This window comes from Ursus arctos, unplaced genomic scaffold, assembly GCF_023065955.2.
Source record: "Ursus arctos isolate Adak ecotype North America unplaced genomic scaffold, UrsArc2.0 scaffold_13, whole genome shotgun sequence".
Classification (NCBI taxonomy): Eukaryota; Metazoa; Chordata; class Mammalia; order Carnivora; family Ursidae; genus Ursus; species Ursus arctos.
Window position 1 is genome coordinate 12,700,886 of NW_026622797.1, and position 22,465 is coordinate 12,723,350.

The following is a 22,465-nucleotide window of genomic DNA, read 5'->3' on the forward strand; positions in this document are numbered from 1 at the left end:
GGATGTCTGTTTCCTTCCACAGACTAGGAAAATTTTCTGCTATTATTTCTTGAAATAAATATCATTCCCCCTTTACTCTGTCTTCTTCTTCTGGAACTCCTATAATACAAATGTTATTACGTTTGGTGGAGTCACAGCATTCCCTAAGTCTATTCTTGTGTTGCATAATTCTTCGTTCTCTCTTTTGTTCAGCTTCATTATTTTCCATTATTTTTCTTCTACATCACGTATTTGTTCTTTTGCTTTTTTCAGCCTACAATTCATTGCATCAATCCTGTTTCCAATCTCTTTTACTGCATTCTTCGTCTTTGAGTGATTCTTTTTCAACTCTTTTATCTCTGTGGTAAGGGTCTCTCTGACATCTTCTATTCTTTTTTCAAGCCCAGTGAGTATCCTTATGATTGTTGCTTTAAATTCTCCATTAGGCATGTTACTTATATCTGTTTTGCTTAGATCTCTGGCCATGGACTTACTTTGTTCTTTCCTTTGGGATAAATTCCTCCATCTTGGGATTTAGTCTAAGTTTCTGCCTTCTAGTGTGTGTTAGAAAAGCCAGTTATATCTCCTAAAAGTAATAGCCTTATAAAGAAGAGGTCAGGTAGTGTCCAGGGCCTGGTGCTTCAGGGAGTGTCTCTGGTGTGTGCCGCATGCAGTCTGCTATCGTGATTCAGCTGCTCTTTCTATCAGGCCAGTCATCTGCAGAGGCCCTCCTTGTCTGCTGTGGGCAGTGTTTGATCCCTGGCCTGATCATGGTGAGTTTTCACTAGGAGTGCTTTGGTTTGCTTGTGAACTGAGACTTGACATCAACTCCACCAGAACTGAGGCCCTGCAGAACTCTTTGGTTGGAATATGTGGTGTGGGCAGAGGTTTGTGCTGGTTTTCTGGGGGAGGGGCCTGCCGCATTGGGAGAGAAGCGAGCTTGACCGAGAAGGGCAGTCCCACCAGATTGCAGGGAGGTAGAGCGTGGTGTAAACAAGGTCGGCAGCCCATGTTGGTGCTGTGCTCCTTCCTGCAGGTGGCTTTGTGTTCACGCTGAGGGGTTGGGAAGGGAAATGGTGTCAACTATTTGTTCGCAGAGTGGTATCTCTGCGAACATTGCCTTTCAAGGATACACTCTGAGAAGAGCAACTAGTCTCTCCTCTGTGTGCCCCAGGCTTCCCCCAGATCACCATTTCCATGCTGTCTGCCGTTGGGTTGTTTGCCTGCCCTCTCCCTAGGAGCAGGGCAGTGCCCTCTGGGCTCTATCCCAGTCAAGCCCTCTGACCTTTAAAACTCCAGGCTGTAAGCCTTGCAAGAACTCACAAAATTCAGTCTCTCTCATTTTTCCAAGCCAATGGCTTTGGGGAAAACTTCTCCTTGTGCATTCCCCTGTGTGCTCCTCTCTCTCTCACCTTTCTCCTCAACCATGGATCCCTTCCCTCCATAGCACCCCGGATCCTTTTCTCCCCTAAACCTCATCTCTGCACTTCCTACCTTCTTCAATGTGGCCTCTTCTCTCCTGTTAGTTTTGGAGTTTAGTCTTTCGGTCTGCAGGTCAATTTTTGGGGTCTTTAGGATGATTTGATAGTTATATAGCATTTGTGGGATGAGATGAGCCTAGGGTTTCCTACTCTGCCACCATCTTCCTCTTCTATTTGACTTTTTGGGGTTTTAGATTTGTCTCTCATAAAATGGGTTCATTATGAGGTTAACATGAGCACATGTGAAAGCACTTAGAATAGGCCTGATGGGTGTTCCATAGTATTCATCCACCGGCCTCTTCCTTGCCATGTAAGTGCTTTCCTGAGAGGAGCTGATAAAGTTTGGTATGTTGATCCTGAGAGTTTTCTGACAGATGGATGTCACAAGTATCTCTGGGTCTTAGTTTCTTGACTGCAAAGAAATGAGGGTTTTGCCCTGCATTGTTGGACTGTCACTGAAGTTTTTTTTTTTTTTTTTTTTTTTTTACTCTAAAACGTTAGGGTTTAAGGAATTGAAGGAAACGAGTTTGGATGGGAAGGTGAGGAAGGGGATTCTCAGTAAAGGTGCAGTGTATATTAAAATATCTAGGGAGAAGCACAAAGATAAGGGGGTCTGGTGATTGTTGTGGAAATGGAGAAATGCTTGGTGAGGAATGCACAATAAAAAAGCACCAAAGGGGTAAAGGAGATGGGAGTCCAAATAGCTGAAAGACAAGTGTGATGAACCAAGCTATTTAGCTACAGCTTTTTATTTTCCCCCCTCCTAAGAAAGACACCTGACTGAATAAGCGATGACATGGAGAGAGCTGAATGGATAGCCAGGGCACCAGCCTTCTCATCTATTTTCCTATGATCTAAAATAGACAGACTATTTTAGGCATAGCAGACTGACTCTGTCTAGAAATGCAGATGAAGATTTGTTTCCTTTTCTGAATTGAAGATACTGTTGGAAATTTCCCAGGTTAATGTTATGAACCAGGTGTGGTGGTGGGAGGTCAGTGGAGAGCCTCGGGTAAGTAACATCTATGGATTTGGTCACCTTCGCCTCCTGTCTTTCAGGTTCTCTGGCTACTGATCCAATTTTTTTAAAAAAATTAATTTTAATTAATTATTTTTAAAAGATTTTATTTATTTATTTGACAGAGAGAGAGAGCACAAGCAGGGGGAATGGCAGACAGAGGGAGAGGGAGAAGTAGGCTCCCCACTGAGCAGAGAGCCTGACTGGGGCTCAATCCCAGGGTCCTGGGATCATGAACTGAGCCAAAGGCAGACGCTTAACCTACTGAGCCACCCAGGCACCCCCTGATCCAAATTTTTATGATACCAAATTGGGAAATTCCTAATACATGCAAACTTTTGCTTAAGGTAGCTAAATAGTGATTCATTCTTTTATTCATCTATTAAATGTTCGCAAATGTCCTAGGTAATGGGCTAAGAGTTGGGAATATAATAGTGCATGAGATGTCAGCCCTCACCTCTAGAAATTCTGAGTCTGAGGGCTGATAGGCTTGCATGAACATGTTCTTAAGAGACTGTGGGAGGTGCTGTCATACAACTGTGTTCACAATCTGAAGGGGACTTAGGAAGTGTTACTGAAGCTATTAGCCGGTGATCAAAAGTGCCTCACTAAAGACAGTAACTATGTGTTTGAAGGTGATCTATATATCTGGGTGCTGCAAAGTCAATAAACATGAAAATAAAGGAACATGGAAAGGACAGGAAACAAATAATTCTTTTTTTTTAAAGATTTTATTTATTTATTCGACAGAGATAGAGACAGCCAGCAAGAGAGGGAACACAAGCAGGGGGAGTGGGAGAGGAAGAAGCAGGCTCACAGCAGAAGAGCCTGATGTGGGGCTCGATCCCATAATGCTGGGATCACGCCCTGAGCCGAAGGCAGACGCTTAACCGCTGTGCCACCCAGGCGCCCCAGGAAACAAATAATTCTTAAGCATCTGTTTAAGTGCCTGACATAACCTGGGTAAATTTATGGAAATGATGTTACTTCATTCTCACAAACACTCTGAGTCCCAAGTGATATTATATTCACTTAACAGGTGAAAACACTTTAGACTTGAGAAAAAGTAGTTTCCCCAAAGTTCCACAGTGAGTTGGAGGCAGAAGCAGGATTTCAATATATGTCCACAGTCCTTCCACCACATCGTGTGGTTACAACCCAATGAGACAAATAAAGGCTTGGGTGAAAGAGGAAGTGGGAGCACTTGGTTTTGCTGCCTCTGTGAAAACGAGTATGTGACTCAGATATTTCAGACAGTGGGACCTAGTGGTTTGGGTTGTCAAGGTCTGTAAATATTTCGGTTACTGACTTCAGGATGCTAACTCAACAACAGAAGTTTGCTGTCAGCCAGAAACTGGGATGAGCTCTGTTTTCGAGTTTGTATATAGACATGCATACGGGAACAATGAAGCCCCTCTGGTTGATGTTCACAGAAAACCGAGTAGAGCTGAATCTCATTTATTTGGAAGTTATAAACTCACACATCTTGCACTTGACGAAAATCAGCAAATCAGTAAAACTCTACGAGTGCTCAGATAGATGTCATAAACAACAAATAATAAATCTCATGCACTGTGCTTTTTATTCCATTCAAGACGTCCTCAAGCCCTCAGTCTATTCAGGATTGCATATCTGGTTTCAAATCTAGTTGGAGGATAAAAGCAATGTCTGACAAGAAAGGATTAGACAAACATGGAAAAAGCAGCTTCGGGGACCCAAAGGTCTCAGCAGCAGTTCCGATAAGGGTCAAAGACCCTGTGTGGATACTGGAAATTACCCTTGTAACGTGTCCACGAAAGAAAGCGGATGTTTTCAGTGTTGACCCAGAGTCATCAGTCGAAGATTAAACTAATTTCAGGCTATTTTTCTAAGTGTGTAGGAAGTATGTATCGTACATTTACAATACATTCAGTCGTCTAAGAGAACTAACATGAAAAAGGTGTCGCTGCTTGAAAGGCTAAGACATCAGCCATCTGGAAAGCTTACTAATTATACAAAGTGATGTATACTCAGATTTTAGATAATCTGGTGCCTTATTTATTTATGAACTCTCACTTCCAATGAAATGGGGTAAGTGGCCCAGGGATAATATCCTCCTTTTGGCCCAGAGGAGAGCGGGAAGAAACTCCACCATCGCAGGGATCCACTATGCCTCCTTACTCTGGCTTCCCGCTGGAGCTGCAGTGTTGTGGGGCGGGGGGATCTCCCTGATCGGTCCATATTCCCTCTCCTAATCTAAGATCCACGGACTTGGGGAGTGGGGACACAAAGGCCTTTGCTGATGGCTGTTTGGAGGTGGTATGCCCTCCCCCTCAACACACCCACACAGACACTCACACTTCTTTGTACCAGGTCCTCATTGTGAATGTCACAACAGTAACTAAAAATACTTTTGAAGTGTGTGTTAAGTAATCATACTGACAGCTTTTTGTTTTACTTCCTTATTCTTGCCCTATTATAATTGTGCTAAAAGTGCCAAAGTGTCTGATGAAAAGTCAAAAGGAGTCTGACATGCAAGAGAGAGAAAAAAAAATAAAAGGAGGGGGCTCAGATAATTTGCAAAATAGATAAGGAGTCTTTACATGATTGAGTCAAATGTACTGCTTCTTAGTCGGGGTTTGAAATGTTAAATCAATTGGTTTTTTTCTCTCTCAGTAAGAGAAATGCTGAGCCCAAGTTTCACAAAGCTGTTAGATGTTTTTTTTCAGAAGTTGCGAGCGCAGACCTAAGAAATAGGTTTGCTGGTGTGGGCTCATTGTGACATTATCTTGTCAATGAGGTAGGAAGACTCATGCCACTTCTACTATTCCCTTTTATTGACAGGAGGTTGCCACTGTTGTCCAATCAAGAGAAACCACCACTCCCTAATTATCTCAGTACAGATCTCAGTAAGATATTTGCAAACACTCTTAAAGATCTTACTTAAATACCGTTTGTGTTTGTCAGAGTTTTAACTTGTTTTATGCCCTGGACACCCTTGGTAGTCTTAGGAAGCCTAAGGACCCCTTTTCAGAATGATGCTTTGAAATGTATAAAACAGAATACAAAGGACTACCAGGAAACCAAATACATAAAAATATAATTATAAAAAATTTGTGATATAGAAATAAGTTTTTTTATCAATGCATTAATTAACAATCTAGCAGCAGCAAGTGTAGTGCCATTTGAAGGTGATGATGAGTGTAAGTGATATTTTCAGATAGCTGTGACAACCCCAATGGGAGACGAGCGTACCTGGGATTTCTACAGGAAACAAATTCACAGATACTGCTAAATACTTCCGTGGTTTCTTGCCAATATTTGTGTTTGAAGGAAATGTTATATTTCAGTTAGAGATCAGTGAGAATGAAGATCAGTTTTCCCCCATCTAAGTGTACAGACTCCTGGACTGTCTAGGAGCCCTAAGTTAAGAACGCCTGGCATACATAAATCATTTTCACAGGTTTGTGAGCATGGTTGAGATGAATTTCTTCAAATACTTATTTGTATATAATTCCAAATACAGTAATGAACACTTGTATTTTTAATTCTCAAGTGGAAATGTCATTCCTTCATTTGTTTATTCATATTCTTACTTAGAACCTGCCTTGTTTGTGAAAGGATTTGAGGCAAGTTGCATAAATGCATACAGCAAAACGGAGTGAAATTGCAAGGAAGTGGATGAGAAGAAAAGGTTAGTGTGAAGGTTAAGACACAAAGTGTATGTGGGAAGGCTCTAGATCTTTGCTGAGGACGATGACGTATTGATTCTAAGTTTCATGATACGCAGCGCAAAGGGTAAGAAACAGTTATAGATTCATGATCGCATCCCTGTAAAATCAAATGAGATGCCAACGTTTTGTCTACTGAAACTAGAGAGAAATTTCGTCCATAGACCTTGCCTCATAATGACTGTCTTAGTCAGCTCAAGCCGCTATAGCAAAACACCATTGACCGGGTGTCCTAAACAACAGAAATTTATTTCTCACGGTTTTGGAGGTTGGAAGTCCCAGATCAGCGTGTCGAGATGGTCAATTTCTGGTGAGAGTTGTCTTTCCAGCTTGCATAGGGCCATCTTCCTGCTGTGTCTTCACAGGGAGGAGAGAGTGCTCTCTCTCGTCTCTCTCTAAGGGCACTAAGCCCATCATGAGGTCTCCACCTGGTGGCCCAATTACCTCTAAGAGGCCCATCTCAAAATACCTTCATATTGGGGGGTAGAGCTTTAACCTTTGAATTTTTGGGGCAACCTGATTCAGTCCATAGTAATGATACACTATAATGAAATTAATGGTACGTTTAAAAGCTTCCTTTGTTTCATTGGTCTATCTCTTATAATTTCTCAGTGTAATCAATGACATATGTTTCTGCTGGCCCAGCTTACTGTTGAAATGGGTTTAAAATTATGTAATGTAATTTAAAAAACCTTTTTGGAGGTATGGAGTATTACCATTTTTTAGTACCACCTCGTTGGAGGTACTTACTCTCAAAATGTAAACTAGTGATTATTAATTTTTACATGTCATGGATGAATTTGGGACTCTGATGAAAGCTATAAAAGAAGACACACATTAAATTCTCCATACAATTTTAGGTAATCAGAGGCCTCTTGAAGTCTCAGTGCTCTGAGTAATAAATCACTCTGGGATATAGAGTAATGGATATGCCTTTGAACATATTATATAAGTATTGCTTATTGTAACTGAGTGTTTGACATGGACTGAGAGCCAGCCAGTTGGATTTAACACTCCTGGCAAATATGAGAATACAGCTATTCTGTGCTGGAAAGTAAACAAATGCTTTACTAGCTTAGAGAACAGGAAACCTGCAGGCATATTTAACAACATACAACGCTAATATTTCAGGGTCGGAGGGGTGCCTGGATCACACAGCCTCGAATCTTGTGCCTGAAATTCTCATGCCCCTTGGAGGACATCAGAAATCTCAGACTACTACTATTGCAAGGCCCCGGGAGATGACCACACTGATGTGGGTGCAGCCCCCAGACCCACCCCTCCCCAACCTCCTCCACCACCACCCCATCCTTTGCCACAGCCCAGCTGAGACCAAGCTGTCATGAGAGGGATCGGATAGCGGGGTCGATCCAGACTTTGTGGGGCCTGAATCTTAAATGATTTGGAGAGTCTTCTTAAGGAAAACAATACAAAATTACAAAGAGAGAGTTGTAAGAAACTTAGTATTTAAAAGACATAACAGAAATGAGGATAAATTTCAAATTTTGAAAAGCTGACAAAATACCAAATGCAACACATTAATCCAGAAAAATAAGATAATTTTAAAAGTAAGTGCCTGACGTACCTCTCAAATCCATTCCCCTACATTTCAAGCTGCGTGCTTTTTGGTTGCCTCTTTATATGACAATGATTTTGTAAAGTCATTTTGTTTGGAGAACATAGAGAGATATTCCCGTCTTTCATCTAGCATAAGTTGATCAGAATTGCTCTTTTGTTTTTATTGATTGTTTAGAAAAACTTCTTCTGGCTTTCCAGTTGATTACTGGTAATGTAAATTTTTAGGATTTCTCGCTCATGCGTCTTTCAACTGTGAGCTTTACATTTGGAAGAATTCCGCATAAACTTGTTTCTGGTTCTGCACACCGGAAACCTTATTTTCCTCTGCTACCCACTGACACAGGGAGATACAGGACTTGTTCATATTGTAATATGACTTCTGGCCCTGAGCCAGCATGTTATCATGCCAGGTGAATTGGCCAGTGGGAAGTAGAATGTTCCAGGAAGTTATTACTATACTTGAAAGCTAGCAATAACTTAACCGTACAAGGAAGAACGTGTAAGCAACATAAGTATATCCCATTAACTACAAAACGAGTATGTCCATTTCTAGAGATGCCTGCTCTCAGAACTGGTAGCTCACCCTCATGTGATTTTTTTTTGCTTTCCTCTTCCCCAGCACTCTCCAAGGACTGCCTCCATGAGGCTTCAGCCATCTTCATAGCATCTTCACAGAACCCTCTGGTAAGATTCCTTAGAGTAGGGGCACCTGAGTGGCTCAGTCAGTTAAACATCTGCCTTCGGCTCAGGTCATGATCTCAGGGTCCTGGGGTCAAGCCCTGAGTCAGGCTCCCTGCTCAGTGGGGAGTCTGCTTCTTCCTCTCCCTCTGCCGCTACCCTCCCAGCTTGTGCTCTCTTTTGCACATGTGTGCTTGCACTCTCTCTCTCTAATCAATCAATCAATCAATCAATCAATAAAATCTTAAAAAAAAAAAGATTCCTTAGAGTATAGGCTCAAGAGAGCAAGGCCAAGACGGAATGTAGAGGGAAATTTTCCCTACTATGTCTCAGAGGCCAAATCTTTCCAAGTTCTTTGACACTGGGAATGTGGACCCTTTTCTGGAAGGACCCTGTTCCCAGCTGCTGGAGTATGATCTTACTATAGGTTCCAATAAGACAAATATTTCAGAACATACCAGCCTAAGATCAGCATGAGAAAAGGCCACTAGGAACAGCCTGGGATCCATTTCCATTCATAGATACGAGGATATTTAAGGCCATAGATACATGGACCATAATATGACCACAGTGATTTTATGTTGGAAAATTTAAACCTGATAGAACCATATGCTCATTTCAACTATGAAACTCAGTACAGCACACATGGAATATTTTAACTGATTAATATAACTTTATGGCAAATACCCCAAAATAACTGGCTGCAAAATATATGCTTCGGAAAGTGGCTGAGTTAACTTACTTTATAGATTTATTGATGACAAGCCTGTTACATGTGGAGCAAGTCTAACAAAGATACTCACTTTGGGTTTAGAATAGTTGGTCAGCAGCTCTTCTTTGCAGGGTTCGAGTATCAAGGTAACTTCTCCATTAAGGTCAGTCCTTGCTGACAATAATAAAAGCTGTTTTCGAATTTAAGAATTCTAATTTTATTACCTATGGAAGGGGAGTGTTTATTGATTTCATCTAAAAGCAGAGTAAATTGCTGAGCACATGAAATGTCTGCTTCTTCCAAGCTGATGGAAAGTACAATGTTTACTTGTTTCAATATAGTTTGGATGGGAGGTTTCTACTTTGCTTGTTTGTTAAAGAAAAAAAATCCATTTCTCTCAAGGTCTACATTCAATTAAAAATAAAAATGTTCAGAGGTTTAGAATAAGTGAGAATACTCTTGATATAATGGTTTAACCTAAAATTTCCTCTTTTTTGGTCTTTACCCACAAAGAGACCAAACCTGTCCTTTATTTTTAATGGAGATGGACAGAAGGTGTCCTTTCCTTCTGGGAGGAGATGCGAGACACATAGTAGTGGGGAAAATTTCCTCCTTTGTGCATGAAGTCTTAGAAAATGAGCAGTAGGATGGCGGCCTCGAGGTGGTAATATGTCCAACATTAGCTTCACTTGGCTTATAACAGTTCTAAAAATGGGTTTTCATTGTATGCTAACCCAACGATTGCTTTATAAATTATTCAGGCATAGAATGTGTGAATTTTGGAAAAATAGATCAGAAGGGTATCGATTCACAATTTCAGAACAATTTTTTTTTAAGTCATAGCATCCTTTCTTTGAATGCAAGTGTGCCCTGCAGTCCAAGGTGAAACCAACAAGTGCAGACACACCCGCCCCACCCAGGGGCTCTGCAGCCCTGCCTAGGCTCTCCCTCTGCCCTCGCTGTACTGACACACGGTTGGGCAGGGAGCAGGTACCCGACTTCATGAAACCACTTGCTGGAGCCTGACTGGTCAGCGTTTGAGGAGGCTAACCCTTCACAGCAGCATTTTAAGTCATGGACGGTTCACAACCCTTCTGTGAAGGAAATAGCAGTATTTGCTGAAAGCTTCTGGATGAAATACCCCAACAAATAGAAATATGGTGTCATTTCTTCCTTTGATATCACATGAGTGTGTGTGTGTGTGTGTGTGTGTGTGAGAGAGAGAGAGAGAGAAAGAGGATGGAGAGTAAGAAAGGGGAAACGTGGGGCGCCTGGGTGGCACAGCGGTTAAGCGTCTGCCTTCGGCTCAGTGCATGATCCCGGCGTTATGGGATTGAGCCCCACATCGGGCTCCTCCGCTATGAGGCTGCTTCTTCCTCTCCCACTCCCCCTGCTTGTGTTCCCTCTCTTGCTGGCTGTCTCTATCTCTGTCGAATAAACAAATAAAATCTTAAAAAAAAAAAAAGAAAGGGGAAACGTCGATGCTGGTAATCTAAATAAGAGTTGCTCATGCTCCACTGAAAGGAGAAGAGACACTTAACAGTATTTCACTTTTTAAAAATATTTTATTTATTTATTTGAAAGAGAGAGCAGGAGCAGAGGGGCAGAGGGAGAGGGAGGAGTAGGAGGCAGGGCTCGATCCCAGGACCCTGAGATCGTGACCGGAGCCAAAGGCAGATGCTTAAGGGACTGAGCCACTCAGGCACCCCCAGTATGTCATTTGTTAAAGGAAGTCTACTCTCTATTTCTTTTGCTTTCGAGTTTGCATCATTTTTCAGTTGAATTAACTGGGCACATTCCAAACAAATAAAAGTGTCCTCTTGATTTGAGATTCTATAATTGATTACTTAATAACTCATGAAGTGTTTGGGAAGTTAAACTGCTGGCTTAAATTTAGTCTGAGTTATTATTGAGAAATTTTCTACAAACTAATTCTAAAAAGACATTTGGGGGACAATTTGAGAAATTGTTAAATCAAAGTGGTGTGTATATGAAATATCATTGCAATATATTTTTCTAATGTGTCCTTACATTTTTTTAAGGAGATTATTTTATGGTTCTCTAGAATTGAGCCAGATGATCCTAAATCTTCTGTTTTCCTATTAACAGTGAATTTGAGTTAAACAATCTTTGCATCCTGCCGTTTACGCAGCTCTTTCCCTAAAAGAACATAGAGGCATTAAACAATGAGATATTTGAGATTGCCCCAATCATGGAGCCTTCCAAGTGTTACTGGTCTTGTTCTCAAAAGCTCTTCTTTGCTTTATGTGCTGGTTTGCAAACACTGAAAATGCACATGTGGACGTTCAGATTACCCGGCCCCCTAGGACCTTCTGCTCAACAACTGAGATAAGAAAAGAATGCTCTTCAGAGCATTACAGCTCATTAGGGTGCTGTCTAAAATCTCATACATGCCTGATAAAGTTAGTGGAACGTCAGGGCCTCTGCCGTGATTAAAGGATCTAAATGTGAGTTGTCAAGCAGCTCAACTATTAGCTATAATCCACGTCCATGCAGAGCCCTAAGATTAGGCCTTGTAGACACAAAGCTATATATATAGAATACCCCTGGTTACATTACAGATTTTCCAAATGGATGGAAGAAAATGGAGCAGGAAATACACATTAAGAGTAGGTCTCTTTGGGCTTTGAGATGATGGGTTAACTTTAATAGATTAACTTTTCTGTTGCATTTTTAAGTTTATAACAATGCAACTATGTATTTTTTTATACAAAAATCTTTATTTCTAAGAAGTGGAATTGATGATGTGGTTATTGGGAGAGCCAACTTTGGAGTAAGGACATGATGAACACGGGTCTTGAATATAACTCGTCCCTTCCAGCACTTGGTAGCAGGCACCACTGTCAGACGTGTCTATCAACTTTGGGTTTAAAACACATGCCCACCGTGGTGATCAGGAAGCTGCAAGAAGGACCAAACAACAAGAAATGTAGTGACTTCAGACCAATAGGGAAGGGAAGGGGGAAGATTCACGATGTGAGAAACATTCAGCACCTGCAGGCTATCCACTCCTCCCTTCCACCATGGGAAGTTGGGGATGGGTGGGTCCTGTCAGCCTCCTTCACTTTAATGTTTCTGTGCCTTTACGCAAAACCACAGGTGCTGACATCCATGTAAACAGCGTTTTATTTCAAATACCCATTTTGGTCAGAGAAAGGAACAGAAGGAGAATTTTCCTACGTGGAGGAAGTTGACAGATGAGTCTCTACTCATGGGAATGTCTCGGTAGGGTGGCGGAACTTTGGGGTGGGCTGATGAGCTTGAAAGATGTGATTGTGGCCTCTGGGAGAAGCGGAGTAGGGGAGAGTGACAAAACTGAGAGGTGAATTCTGTTCTTAGAATTCTGCCTTCTTGAAGTCCCCTTCTAGGGAAGCTCCTTTCCCCTGCCTCCGCGAGCCTGGCCTTTCTGGCGGTCAAGGTCCAGACAATCACACACCTAGGAATTCCTCACCCCCAAGGCCTCCTTTCCTTCAGGTTCCTCTTCCTTGTTTTCATTTTTCTCAGTGCTTTGCCTTCATCCTCATCAAATGTACACAGAGTTCACCCTACATCAAGGATCAAAACATGGAAAAGTCTGAGAGTCACAAATTTTGCCTCCTTCACATAGCTAATAATTTGGAATAATTTATAATTATTCAAATTATCCAAAATAATAGTATTTTGAGCCGCATCAGGATGAGAGTCTGCCAACATGGTCTGTGATGTTAGGCTGCAGCCAACCCACCGCCAAGGCGCACCTGCGTGTCAAAGCGGGTTGCCTCCCCGCTGGCAGAACCAGTGAGCGGTGGGTGAGCAGCTGAACAGCTTCAGAAAGGTGCATCGCAGGGGGTCCCAGAGCCCTGGGGAAGGGGGGCAAAACTTCTCAGCAGTTACAGTTTAGACAATACACACTTGCCTGAAGTCCAGGTCCCCAAAAGGAGCTGGACTGGAGGGAGAGCCCTGGGAACCCTGCTTAAAGCCAAGATGAGCAAGGAAGTCTGGCCCCGTGGAAGGAGGCATTGCTCTGGGCATTGACCCTCCCTGTTCTTACTCCTTCCCTTCCTTCTTCTAGAGTGTCTGTGGGTTCCGAAGGGAGAGAGCTCATCATGTAGTCAAAGGAAGAGTCCTCATCAAAGTAATGGTCAGCAACAGGTGTGTGTGGGGGGCGGGGGGCTAGCGGAGGTTGGGGGGCACACAGGCTGCAGATGCCCGCAAGAGCAGCAGACTTCATGGCAGTAGTCTTTACTGTAAAATGGGAATAAAGACAGGACCCATTTCCTAGGGCTGTTATGGAAACGAAATGATCAGTGCGTGCACAGCATTTAGCACAGGACTGCACAAATCAAGTGATGATCCGAGCTCAATACATGTTGGCTGTTGGTATCTTCATCATTGTTTCTGTAACCCCTTCTCTCTACTTATCTGCTACTTATTTTCAAGTGGGTATGTAATTTGATTTTATGCGATCCAATAAGATGAATTTTGGGTGTTTTTGTTTTTAAGCCGAGAAATGGCTTCTCAGGATGTATATGAAAAGGGTCAGATTAAACCTTAAGTGAACTGAGCTCGAGCAAAGTTTTAAAAATAATTGTGGCATCTCAAAGTTGAATTTTTACCGAATAAAAAAAATGGGGCACTGGTGTCATTTCTTGCTCTAGGAAGATTGTGAGAATAACTAATAACACTTGGTGGAAGTTAATATAGTATTGAAAGTAGTAATTTTAACAAATTTGAACTCATTTTCAAAGACATAAATGGAATAATTTTCAAAAGACATCAGTCTTTATTTTTGGGGGAAATTACAGTGATTAAATTAACTGCAGGCAGCCTCTCTTATTGTTATTTGATGATAATAGTCTGTTGTTGAGGATTGGTAGGAAAAAATGAATGATATATGTTCTATTAAAGACTTCACAGCTGAAAAATTTTTCATCACTCTGGCCCACGACAATTTACGTGCTCAAGGCCGGGGTATCCAATGCAGCTTCCTTTACTGTCTTTGGCCTGAAAACGAATCCAAATGAACAATGAGAATAATGCATTTCCTAGGATTAAAATGTAGATTTTTCTTTTAAGGGGTGAATAATACGCCAGTTCAAAAGAAAACGATATGCTTGCAGAACTCTGTGAAAGTTGAAGAAGGAGTTTTGTTCCTTTGTTGAGTATTTCCAGGATTCTGTCTCTGCTTCCTTATGAAATGGATCACTGGACAAGGACAGTAATATCACACCCATTATGTAGGCATTTGAAATTACTCTTTTACTTTGAAATGAGGTATTCAAATCACCGAGTGCTGGGAAACCGTGCACAGATGAAAATGTAAGTGGATCCTGGTCTGTCATCTGAGCTTGAGGCGCTCTGGCAAAGTGGTTTTTATTGGTGGAAAATATCACCCTATTTCTTCAAGACCTTTCAAAACTCAAAATGATTTAGATAGTATATCTGAGTGTGAACACCACCCAAATAAGCATCTGCACTTGTCCTTACCTGGACATGGGTGGTACTGCTTTCTGAATTTCAGTATTACTGTGAAAGTTGTCTGGCTTTTATCCCCACCAGTACCTTTAACTCCCAGTTTGGAAAACCTCTTTATGCTCTTTCTGGCTGGATTGTCTACTTAAGGATCTATGCTACCGATTGTGAATCAAGTTACATACACTGATAGCCAAACTTTTCTTGATTTGACCCTAAACTAAACAATACTGGGATTGTGAGGCCCGGGGGTAAAAGGAAAATGAAAAAGTTATTAATTTAATATGCTAAGAAGTCCTTGTGCAAATACTGATGACTATGCTATGAAACAATGCTATTTTCATGCTCTGGGAAGTAGAAGGAATTGACAAAAAAGTCTTCAGGGGAAAAAAGAAGAGCTGGTGAATTACTAGTCGTACGAAATGCAAAGACATAAACATGAACAAAAGCCAATTACTTGGCATTCAATACAGCTAACACTCATCCACTTTTATATTGTTTCCGCTTTGATTATTGTAATTTCAAATCATTACAGTTGGAAATGTTTTGATAAAGCATAATATTACATTACCTTATAATTGAACATACAACTAAAACTGTAAGGCACGAAGCTTGGACAATGGAGTGTTAACAGGTTGTAGAAGAGAAAAAATGTCTAGATTTATTTGACATGAAAGCACAGGGCTTCTTCCTCAGCGTGATATTTACGGTATTTCTACGCTTAAATTTTGGCCATAGATACAGTCTTCCTGGTTCTATAAACTTGGATAAATTTGCATTCAGCAAGAAAACATAATTACAAATACCCACCTTGTGGGGTGGGTGTGCACATTAAGTAAATGAATCCATATCAGAGCATTTTGTAAATTGCAAACTGGGACTCTAAATTTACTTTATAGGAGGCAATCCCCAAGTGTTAATGATTGAAAGAAAATGTTAATCTATTTTGTTTTTTTCTAATGTATATAAAAAAAGCATTCCCACTTCACATGTGTGCCTCTGCCAAAATTTTCACCTGAGTCTAATTGTGAAGAAGCAATTAGATAAATTCAGTTTTGAGGGACATTATGCAAAAACAAGTGGACTCTGCAAAAATGTCGGTTGTCAAAGACAAAAGGAGCTATACACATATGACAATATATGCAATGGTGACCTTGAGTGACTCCTGGATTTAAAATAAAATATAATAAATACCCAGACTGAAAAGGACATTCCTGAGACAATTGGGAAGATTTGCACTGCATATTATGTAATGATAGCACTTCAAATTTCCCAAGTATGCTTATTATTACGTAATCATGGTAGGATATTTGTTCTCAGGAAGTACATGCTAAAGTTTTTTTTAAGTTTTCATTTAAATTCCAATTAACGCACAGTGTAGTGTTAGTTTCAGGTGTACAATATAGCAATTCAACACTTCCATACATCACCCTGTGCTCATCACAAGTGCCCTTCTTAATCCCCATCACCTATTTACCCCATCCCCTCACCCCTCTCCCCTCTGGTAACCATCATATTGTTCTTTACAATTAAGAGTCTGTTTCTTGGTTTGCTTCTCTCTCTCTTTTCTTTTGCCCCCCCCCCCTTTGTTCATTCGCTTCGTTTATTAAATTCCACATATGAGTGAATTCATATGGCATTTGTTTTTCTCTGACTGACATATTTCACTTAGTATAATACTTTCTAGCTCCACCCATGTCATCACAAATGGCAAAATTTCATTCTTTTTGATGGCTGAGTAATATTCCATTCTATCATCTATCTATCTATCTATCTATCTATCTATCTATCTATCTATATGTGTGTGTGTGTGTAGATACACACACAAACACACACACATCTTCTTTATCCATTCATCAGTTTATGGGCACTTGGGCTATTTCCATAATTTGGCTATGGTAGATAATAATGCTTCTTTAAACGTTGGAGTATATGTATCCCTTTGAATTAGCGTTTTTGTATTCTTTGGATAAATACCTAGTGGTGTGATTGCTGGATCTTGGTGTAATTCTATTTTTAACTTTTTGAGGAAATCTCATACTATTTGCCAGAGTAGCTGCACCAGTTTGCATTCCCACCAACATTCCAAGGGGGTTCCTCTTTCTCCATATCCTTTCCAACACCTGTTGTTTCTTGTGTTGTTGATTTTAGCCATTCTGACAGGTGTGAGGTGATGTCCATGCTAAAGTTTTTAGGGATGAACCATCTTTATAAGTAATTCCCAAATAGCTTGGCCAAATATTTATACGTAAAGACAGAGAGATAAAGCAAATGTGGCAAAATGGTAATAATTTAGGAATCTAGTGAAGGCTATCCAGGTGTTCATTGTTAAATATTCGCATAGCTTTCCTATAGTTTCAAAAACTTTCAAAATGAAAAGTTGGGGGAAAATTTAAAAAATTTAAAAACCCCAAATACTCATAACAGATGAGACATTAAAAAACAGATCTTTTTAAGATCTGTCCTTTACACATCATGTTTTTCGGCCATTATGAAATATAAATATATAGGCTTAAAAAAGAAGAATCTTGCAGCAAAAACAGTGCTTGAAGGAAATTTATAGAATTGAATGCATATATTAGAAAAGAAGAAAAATCTAAAATCAATAATCTAAGTTTTGTCTTGGGAACTTAGAAAAAGAAGAACAAATTAAATCCAAAGTAAGAAGAAGAAAAGCAATAGTTAAGAATTAGAGTAAAAATCAATGAAATGGAAAACAGGCAATCACTAGAGAAAATCAATGAAATCAAAAGCTGGTTTGTTAAAAAGACCAATAAAATCAGTAAACCTCTAGCCAGGCTAACTGAAAAAAAAAAAAGAGAGAAGACACAAGTTACAAATATCAGAAATGAAAGCTGACATCACTGCAGCTTCTATGAAAATTAAGGAATAATAAAGGAATACTCTGAGTAACTCTGTGCCCACAAATTTGACAATCTAGGTGAAATGGACCAATTCCTTGAAAGACCCAATCTGCCAAAACTCATGAGAAGAAATAGATGATCTGAATAGATCTATACTTATTAAAGAACTGAAGAATTGAATCAATAATAAATAATAAATGAATAAATAATAAATAACTTTCCAAAACAGAAAGCACCAGTTCCAGGTGGGTTGGCTGGCAAATTCTAATTATACCAATTCTCTACAATCTTTTCAGAGGATAGAAACAGAGAGATTATGTCTTAACTCACTCTCTGAGGCCAACATTATTCTGATGCCAATACCAGACAAAGACATTACAAGAAAACTACAGACCAATATCTCTCATGAACAAAGGTGCAAAAGTACTCTATAAAATAATAGTAAATCTAATCCAAAAAAGTATAAAAAGAATTATGCACCATAACCAAGTGAGATTTATCTTTTTTATGCACAGCTGGTCCAACATTCAAAAATCAATTAATGCAATCCATCACATTAACAGATTTAAAAAGAATAATCACATGATCATATCAATAGATACAGAAAAAGCATTTGACAAACTCTAACACCAATTCATGTTAAGAACTCTCAGTAAACTAGGAGGAGAAGGGAACTACCTGTTTATAGTTATATTGATAGGCTATTGATAAAGACTATCTACAAAAAGCTTATAGCTAACACCATACTTAATGGTGAGCAATCTTTCCCATTAATATCAGGAACAAGGCAAGGATGTTTCTTCTTATGTAGAGGGAAAAGACCCAGAATAGCATAACAATATTGAAGGTGAAAAACAAAGTTGGAAGACTGACACTACCTAATTTCAAGACTTACTATGAAATTTCAATAATCAGTACAGTGTGGTATTGATAAAAAGATAAACAGATCAGGGGCACCTGGGTGGCTCAGTCGTTAAGCGTCTGCCTTCGGCCCAGGGCGTGATCCCAGAGTCCTGGAATCGAGTCCCACATCAGGCTCCTCCGCTGGGAGCCTGCTTCTTCCTCTCCCACTCCCCCTGCTTGTGTTCATTCTCTCGCTGGCTGCCTCTCTATCAAATAAATAAATAAAATCTTAAAAAAAAAAAGGTAAACAGATCAGTGGAGCAGAATAGAGAGCCCAGAAATAGACCCTCATAAATGTTGTCAGTTGATCTTTGACAAGGGAGCAAAGGCAATACAATGGAGGAAAGATAGTCTCTTCAACAAATGGTGCTGGAATAACTGGACATCCACAGGCAAAGAAATGAGTCTAGACAGAGACCATACAGCCTTCACAAAAGTGATTATCTCTACTTAAGGAGGTGATGGGGAAAACTTTGTTTCAAACTGTATCATAGACCCATGTATAAAGCACAAAACTCCTCGAAGATAGTGTAGGTGAAAGCCTGGATGAACTTGAGTATGGCGCTACTGTTTTAGATACCGCATCAAAGACGAGAGCCATGAAAGAAAACATTAGTATGCTGATTTCGTTAAAATAAAAAACTTCTCTACAAAAGGCAACAAAGACACTTAGAAGATAAATTACAGGCTGGGAAAAAGTATTTGCAAAAGATACGTCTGATAAGGGACTGTTATCCAAAATGAACACAATGAACTCCTATAATTCAACAGTAAGAAGATAAACAGCCATATTAAAAAATGGACTAAATACCTTAACAGACACTTCATCGAAGGAAATTTACAGATGACAAATAAGCATATGAAACAAACATGTAAAAATGCTCCATATGTCATTAGGAAATTAAATTAAAACAGAATTGTGATAACCACTTAAACACCTATTACGATAACCAAAATCCAGAACACTGACAGCACCAAAAGCCAGTGAGGATGTGGAGCAATAGGGACTCTCAGACATTGCTAATGGGAATGCAAAATGGAATAGCCACTTTGGAAGACAGTTTCTTTGGAGCACAGTGGTTTCTTTAAAAACTAAACATAATTTTACCATATAGCTAGCTCAGCAATCATGCTTCTTGGTATTTACCCAAAGGAGTTGAAAACTTTCGTCCATACAAAAATCTGCACATGGGTGTTTATAGCAGCTTATTCACAATTGCTAAAACTTGGAAGCAACCAAGATGTCCTTCAGTAGGCGAATGGATAAAGAAATTGATACATTCAGACAATGGAATATTATTTAGTGCTTAAAAGAAACATATTATCAAGCTATGACAAGACATAAAGGAAACCTTAATGCATATTACTAAGTGAAAGAAGCCCATCTGAGAAGGCTACATACTGTATGATTCCAGCTGTATGACATCCTGGAAAAGGCAAAACTATGGAGACAGTAAAAAGTTCAGTGGTTGCTTGGGGTGGGAGAAATGAATATGCAGAGCACTGAAGACATTTAGGGCAATGAAAATACTATGATATTGTATCATATGACATTATGATGATAGATATATGTCACTGCACACTTTCTTATAAACGTAGAGTGTACAACACCAACAGTGAACTATAAAGTATATTATGGACTTTGGCTAATTATGATGTGTCAGTGTAGGTTCAACCTTGGTATAAAATACAGCATTCTGGTGAGTAATGTTGATAATGGGGGGGCTATGCACATGTGGGGGCAGGGAGTATAGGAGACATCTCTGTACCTTCTTCTCAATTTTACTATAAACCTAAAACTGCTCTTAAAAAATGAAGTCTTAAAAAAATCTGTATTTTTTAAACTTACGGCTTAGGCAACGAGTGGGATGATTATTACTAATATGAAACATTTCCCCACTGACAGAATTCCAGGAAAACAGACGGAAGTGCTAAATCCATGTGAACATCTTTCGAGATATTTAAAAGTAAAGTAAAAATAATCTTGAGTAGTGTTCAAAGGGATTTGAACATTATTTTCACACTATCTTTTAGAAAACATTCAATTCCAGGGGATCTCAGCTTAATGATTTCCTGCTAGTTTATTTATTTATTTATTTATTTATTTATTTATTTATTTATTTAATAATTTTTGTTTTGTTATATTAGTCACCATACAGTACATCCCCAGTTTTTGATGCGATGTTCCATGATTCCTTATTTGCGTATAACACCCAGTGCATCATGCAATATGCGCCCTCCTTACCACCCATCACCGGCCTATCCCAATCCCCTACTCCCCTCCCCTCTGAAGCCCTGTTTGTTTCCCAGAGTCCACAGTCTCTCATGGTTCATTCCCCCTTCTGTTTGCCCCCCCCCCCCCCCCCCGCTTCATTCTTCCTTTCCTTCTCCTGCTAGTTTATACCTAGGTCTTCTTTCCTGTGGGATAGAACTTCCTGTCTCATTTTCCAAGAGAGACATTAGGTAGTTTTTATGATGAGCAAATTACTATTTTGTTGCCTCTTCTGACTTCCTTCTAGGTAGTTGGGTCCAGGCAGAAACTTTATGACCCCTTTCGTGTTTTTTCCTTGCACAGGTCTGAGGCAAAAGAACTGGAACAAGGACACTCATAGCTTTTCGGTATGTAATTGAAAATTCTTCAAAACTAATTCTTTCTTTTACTGATATTTATGACCTGAAGGGCCTGTACTCTACTTTGTTATTCTTTTTTTTTTTTTTTTTTTTTAAAGATTTTATTTATTCGACAGAGATAGAGACAGCCAGCGAGAGAGGGAACACAAGCAGGGGAGTGGGAGAGGAAGAAGCAGGCTCATAGCGGAGGAGCCTGATGTGGGGCTCGATCCCACAACGCCAGGATCACGCCCTGAGCCGAAGGCAGATGCTTAACCGCTGTGCCACCCAGGCGCCCCTCTACTTTGTTATTCTAATCTGTGAACCAAACTGTAATAGACTAGGTATATTTATCCTTAGGCTAGGATTAATGCAGAGGGAAGCTAATTGTATTAATAAATAACAAACTATGTTTGTTCCTCTGTATTTCCCTTGAAAATGGATTCTTGGTGGTAGTTACTTTTCAGTGGGAGGGTTGTTTAGTAAAGCAATTTATATATAGAATGATCTTTTTTGACCTCCTCGGTGGTCAGGAACATAACGTAACTATCAAAGTATCATAGAAGTATAATTATGTGAAGGATTTATTAATAAGCAAGTATGTGTTTTGATGCCCAAATGCAAATCAAATGCTCTAGAAATGAGGCATTTACTGATCTACATTTACTACTGATTCAAATAAAATATTTATATTTAATTATTACAATATAAAAATAAAACAATCTTAAGATGTTCTTGCCTTTAAAGTTCATCACTCATGATCTAGGCAAGACAGGAGTTCTTTGAATATGTGTGTAATTCTTCTCATTATTCCTTTGATTTTATATTTATAAAATAACTTAAAGAGAATTATTATATGTCTTAGTTCCTGACTGGGATAGCCATCTCTTGTTTGGTTTAACTGTTTTTTAAGATAAAATACAATTCTAAACTTGCTGGGGAATGAAAGGGAAGTTTTTTTTTTTTTTTTTTTTTTTTTTTTGAGAGACAGAGAGAGAGCATGAGCAGACGTGGAGGGACAGAGGAAGAGGGGAAAGAGAATCTTAAGCAGGCTCCATGCGCAGTGCAGAGCCCGTTGCAGAGCTTGATCTCCAGACCCTAAGATGCTGACCTGAGCCAAAATCAAGAATTGGGCGCTTGACTGAGCCACCCAGGCGCCCTAACAGGGGAAGCATTCTTTTCACAGCTGTCTATCAAGGACACATTTTGTGAGTGTGTGACTCTATGGATGTAACTGAAAATCTGATAATTTTTCAGAAAATATTAGTATATTAATTTAAGTGCTATTATTTTTCTATGAGCCAAACCACAATAATAACAATCACCGTTACCTCTGATAGGCACTTTCTACCACTCCCAATTATATCCCAACTGTCTTTTAAACATTGCTACCCATGACCCATTAGTCACCCCCATTCTTTTTGGTGAGCATTGCCCTCTCTTTTCCTTCTGGAGTTGTT

The 22,465-nt window shown here is 39.7% G+C and overlaps 1 protein-coding gene across 3 annotated transcripts in view; it reads left to right on the forward strand.

Annotated features, from left to right (window-relative positions):
* IPCEF1 (interaction protein for cytohesin exchange factors 1) overlaps positions 1–22,465 on the forward strand; it is a 172,869-nt gene that overhangs the window by 29,444 nt on the left and 120,960 nt on the right. For 2 of the 3 annotated variants that reach the window (XM_026505107.4, XM_057310937.1), the window contains exons 1-2: positions 8,187–8,450; positions 20,971–21,014. The gene's annotated coding sequence lies outside the window, so the exon portion shown is untranslated. Of the gene's footprint in view, positions 1–8,186; positions 8,451–20,970; positions 21,015–22,465 lie in introns of those variants that run through there. The other variant, XM_057310935.1, reaches the window with a different exon arrangement.